The sequence below is a fragment of the Pteropus alecto genome, unplaced genomic scaffold, assembly GCF_000325575.1.
Source record: "Pteropus alecto unplaced genomic scaffold, ASM32557v1 scaffold75, whole genome shotgun sequence".
NCBI classification, from domain to species: Eukaryota; Metazoa; Chordata; class Mammalia; order Chiroptera; family Pteropodidae; genus Pteropus; species Pteropus alecto.
In genome coordinates this window covers 19,667,159-19,672,909 of record NW_006440638.1, presented here as the reverse complement: position 1 = coordinate 19,672,909, position 5,751 = coordinate 19,667,159, and the positions used below count along the sequence as shown (strand labels likewise).

The following is a 5,751-nucleotide window of genomic DNA, read 5'->3' as shown; positions in this document are numbered from 1 at the left end:
GCTATAATTGTGTTAGTTTAATTATTAAACAGAACGTAATTGTTGACCACTTAATTATTGATAGTAATAAGGAACTATTAAGGATAGCCTTGCTCGGGGAGACCCTTTAAGAGCTAGTTTGTCTTGTTTATCGCATTTATTATATTTAACTCAAAACAATGATATCAAACTGTCATTAAATTTATATCTACAACATGAATCACAAAATTGTAAGAGAGTCCTCTATATCTTGGTGTTTGTTTTTTTTTCTTGTTTGTTTTGTTTTTCAGTTTTGTTTGTTTTGGCCATGAAGATAAGGATGAAGTTTTCTGTTTTATTTAAAGCAGGAGTCCCCAACCCCCAGGATGCAGACTAGTACCAGCTCATGGCCTGTTTGGAACGGGGCCACACAGCAGGAGGTAAGTGGCTAGTGAAGCTTCATCTGTATTTGTAGCCGCTCCCCAGTGCTAGCATCACCACCTCAGCTCCGCCTCAGATCATCAGGCATTAGATTCTCATAGGAGCATAGGTCCCTGGTGCCAAAAAGGTTGGGGACTGCTGATTTAAAGAACTGGTTTTATTGACAAACACCTAAAACAGTTAAAGAAATGTTTATCTTGTGATAAACCAGTGAAAATGCAGTGTGCAAAAACAGGTTCTGATACAATACCTAAAATGTGCCATAGTTTTCCTAACAAAGGAAAGAGGTCAAAACAATGAGACACTGTTGTTACAAACAGAAATCTGGTCATGGAACATCCAAGAAAATTCAACACTAGATCCTCACCGTTACCCTCCAAACTGTATTTTATTCCTTAATAATTTACCAAAGGGGACTCATAGGATGATGCCGTCAGCTTCTCGGTTCTCTGGTTTCAAAGAAATATTTCGTATTTGGGAATCATAATATTGCTTTTGTTGAATTTGAAAACGGTGTATTGATTAAAGTGCCAGGTGGGTTGGCTAGATCTTCTGATGGATTTAGGTCACATTGCCCCATGCCATGAAGATCATAAAACCAAGAAATAATGTTCGGATACACAGTAGTACACTCTTATCTGCAGTTTTACTTTCTGCAGTTTCAGTTACTTACAGTCAACATTGGTCCAAATATATTAAATGGAAAGTTCTAGAAATGAACAATTTATACTTTTTATTTTTTTAATTTAATTTAATTTTTATTATTATTTTATTTATTTATTTTTTTAGGCGAGGCAACCCTTGGTTGACCTCACAGATTGCAAGGACCTTGCCAGTTTACAATCCCTTATTTTTTTTATTTTTTATGCCTACAGCACCTGGTATTTCTAGGTGGTCTCCCATCCAAGTACTAACCAGGCCCGACCCTGCTTAGCTTCTGAGATCAGATGGGATCGGGCTTGTTCAGGGTAGCATGATCATAGACAATTTGTAATTTTTAAATTGTTCACTGTTCTGAGTAGTATAATGAAGTCTCTTGCCATCCTGTTCTGTCCTGCTCGGGATATGAATCATCCCTTTGTCCAGTGTCCCCACGCTCTTTCGTCACTTGGTAGCCATCTTGATTATCAGATCAGCTGTCACGGTATCACAGTGCTCGTGATCAAGTAACCCTTATTTTACTTAAAAATGACTCCAAAGTGCAGAGTAGTGATGCTGGAAATTTGGATATGCCAAAGAGAAGCCGAAAAGTGCTTTCTTTAAGTGAAAAGGTAAAAGTTCTCTACTTAATAAGGAAAGAAATTGCATGCTGAGGTTGCTCATATCTATGGGAAAACAAATCTTCCACCTGTGAAATTGTGAAGAAAGATAAAGATATTCTAGTGTGCTGAGAGCTAGCAAGCACATTCACATAACTTTGATTACAGTGTATTGTTATAATTGTTCTATTTTATTGTTAGTTATTGTTAATCTTTTACTGTGTCTAATTTATAAATTAAACTTTATCTTAGGTATGTATGTATAGAAAAAATATAGTATATATAGGGTTTGGCATTATTCGCGGTTTCAGGAATCCACTGAGGATCTTGGAATATAACCCCTGCGGATAAGGGGAAACTACTGTATTCCTTTTGAACACTTAGTGTTATTTATAGTGTTTATTCTTATAACATTTTTTTCAGATAACTGCTAATTTTGAGAGTGGGGAGATAGTAAAACTAAATTTTAACAATTTCTTGAAAGATATAAAAAGAAGATTCTTTAGAGATTTTTGTTGCTGTTATTTTTAGCCTTAGTAGACTTAGAAATAGGAAAGCCTTAATTTCGTACAGTAAAATTGATTTGTATTTTAAAAAAGTAGTACCATGGCACTGACATTATGAAGTCAACATCATTGTTTTTATAGCTTGTGAAAGAGAAAATCAGCCTATGCAACGAAAGGCAAAGAAAAGCTGATTTCCTACCTGGAAGATGAGCTCCAGAGGGCAATTTTTTGAAAATGGCATATGGTCTCATCCCTCTTGTTTTCCCTTCCTGAAGTTGCCATTCATTTCAGAAGTGAAGAAACAAAATATATGGGGAAATACAGAAGGGTTCCAGGCTGGATTTTGATCACCATTTTATTATTTTTCCTAGTTCTGTGATAGGAAGACAAGATGGCAGATCCAGTTGTCAAGCTGCCTGGATGGTCTTGGACTCAGGTAAGTGAAATTTATTTACATTTAATGATGGGGAAATCAAGAACCCAGTCCTTCCAAGATTAGATGATGTAGGCTGAAAAATAGTCTGTGCTAAAGAGTGCTTACTATTTGATTTATTCTAAAAAACATACATGGGGAGCAGAGTTCTTATTTTGGCTTACTTGGTTTCACTCATTCCCAGGTTGATAAATGTTTTGCTTATAAGATAATATTTTATGCTTTTGAAGGTTTGAATCATTGACTTCTACTAAGTGTTGCAAGATGTATTGCCTCTCAAAACTTATATTAGTGTGATCTGGGTTTTAATCTAATAGCCTGGAATGGTTACATCGGTCCTAGATGCCAGTCTCTGTTGGAACCACAGTATCACATTTATGACTACTCTTAGTCATGCGTTCATGAAATTAGTATTTGTGATTTTTATTTAAATAGCATAAGACACATCAGCAGCAGAATGTTACTGTTTTGTAATCAGTATTAAGAATGATGTTTGTTAAAAGGTGAAGCATGTCACCTCTTGTCTTGCTTTCTGTTTTACAAACATTTAGTAGTATAAACTCTCCGGTGATCCCAAAGCATCTTGTCTATGTTAATATGAAATGTTGCTTATTTAACGTAGGATGGAAAGACATGGAAGATGAAAATCTTGTAAGATGAAAAAAGAGAAATATGTCTAACCCAAGAAAATAGAATTATGTCCTGAAGCTAAGCTTGGGCTGTTATTTCTTTTCTCTGAGATTTTGTTGTCTACACTTTGAGGATGAGAAGTTAGAGCCTAGGTATAAAGCAGTTGTTTAATTGCCTCTGGGACAGTGAAATGTATTTCTAAGAACCTACCCGTCTGTGTGCTGTAGGTACTTTATTTTTGGTCTCAGTACCTTGGACGGTCCCCCCTCTCCCTAACCTCCTTCCTTTGGCCCTATAAAATAATTGTCCTCTAACTTTGTGGTCTTACAGCCCTTACACAAATTATTGAGGACTCCAAAGGGCTTTGTTTATGTATTTACTATATTATCAAGTAGAAGAAAAAAATAAATTTATGTATTTACTTTTTAAAAAATAACAAATGAATCTGTTACATAATAACTAAAATGTGTTTATGAACAATAGCTATATTTTCCAGAACAGAAAAAAATTAGTGAGAGTGGCACTTGTTTGATAATTTTACCAACTCTTAAATGTATGGATTAAAAGAAGACTGAAGGATTATCTTATCTGCTTCTGCAGTTTGTTGTGATCTATTGTTTTGATTGAGGAGTGAAGAAAAATCTGGTAACAGAGATGAATATTATAATGTCCTCTTTTAGATAATTATGGGTCTTCTTTGATAATACACCTAAGCTCGACAAATGGTAATTTTTCCATAGCTAATTGCAATATGAAATCTGAAACCATATGAGCTAATGTTTTATATTCTGTTACATTAAAATCCACTGATCTTTTACTCTCAATTGGTCTTTTATCCATGAAAGATTTTGTGACATCATGCATTGATTATTTGAAAAATATTGGTGCAGACCTTCCAAATGTTGACACTTTTCAGCGTACAATATAAATAATTGCATTTATTAATATCACCATCCATCTTACTAGGAAAAAAATATTATGTATTGGAAACTTTCAAGCTCACATACATAAATTTTCCAAAAATCTAAATTTCTTTTGAAAGCTAACATTTTATCATTGGCAACAAATATTGTAAGTTGTTCTCATAGAAATGACAGCTTTCCTTTTTTTAATTTGGAAAAAAATGCCAAATATCCAAGTGTCGATACCATTGCTTGTCCATTGTTCTTTCAAGTAAGAATTATGTTCCATTAAAAGAAGTGTTTTGTTCAACTCTCCACTCAATCACACAAGTGTTTTTTCCTTGAGACAACCATTCTACTTCAGTGATAACAAAAGTGTTTTATGCAACTTTCCCATTTTGTCATACAGAATATTAAAAAGACATGTACTCAAAGGCTGAGATTTAACAGAGTTAATTTCTTAAAACTTTATCAGGAACATTTTAAAATGCAACACCTCCATCTCTTCCTCCTCCTTCTATGAGAGAAAGAGAAGCGAGGAGAAGAGAAGAGAAGAGAAAGAGTGAGATAGAGAGAAATTGCCTTGATTTGTGCTAAATCACTCAGCGGTTTCATCATGATTATTTTTGTAGCATCAGTGTTAAAGTTAAAAGAATGAAAAAGGCAATAATGTCTTAAGTTTATTATGACAGTAGTTTTTCCCTAAAAGTCTAGACTGTACTCCTCTCCCCATTTCTCTAAAACTAAGGGTTCTATGAACCACACTTCGAGAATTACTTCTTTAGAGTAATATTTTGTTCTGGACAATAATCCTTTGTGAGTTTTCTCCTTGTTTTGTTTTGTTATTAACTCTCTGAAATTAAGTCATCAGCTGTACTGTGACTCCCATCCTAAGTGCTTTACCCGTGTGAAATTTTTATCTCTAAGTGAATTGCTTAGTAGACATTCCCACTGAAATTTAAGTTAAAACAGAGATTTTCTAAGAAGAAAAATATTAAAGAGCATTGATTCAAACCTTTAGCGACTAGGTAATATTATTGTGATCTAATCACAGTGGCAGAATGTTCCTCAAATGTTGAAACAAACAGCTCTGTAATTTTCACACTATGCTATGTGACAGATGGCACAAACTGTTTTGATTTTCCCCAATATCTGAGGAGCAGCAAGTGGATCCTGTGCCTCCTACTTTACTCTTGCTCTTTGTCATTTCTGGTCGGCCTGACAGCACACTCATTTTTACCTCTGTGATCTATTCTCCGGATGACTATGTTTTCAACAGATACTTAGTATAAAAATAAAATGTGCCGGTCCCATCAAATAAACTAATTAAGGCTTAGAAAGTGTCAAAATCCTAAAGCCAGGAGGAACAGATTAGGCACTGAGTGTAAGAGACACACAGACCTGACAACTAATGTGTTGTCATGGCAACAGGAGAATCACTATCCCTCAACTGGGCAGATAGTTGACAGTAATTTTTGCTGGGTCAGAGAATTGGGAAGAGAGAGGACCAACCACCTTCTGCTATGCAAATAATTGCTCTCTTTTTTTTTTTTTAACCAAATAGCTTGTGAAGGATTTGTAAATACCTATTGTAAAAGTCCAACCAAGTCTAGGAGAAGGGT

At 34.8% G+C, this 5,751-nt stretch overlaps 1 pseudogene; it reads right to left on the bottom strand.

The window, feature by feature from the left end:
- Window positions 1-1,265: 1,265 nt before the first annotated feature.
- On the bottom strand, window positions 1,266-1,384 carry LOC112484516 (annotated as a pseudogene).
- Window positions 1,385-5,751: the final 4,367 nt, after the last annotated feature.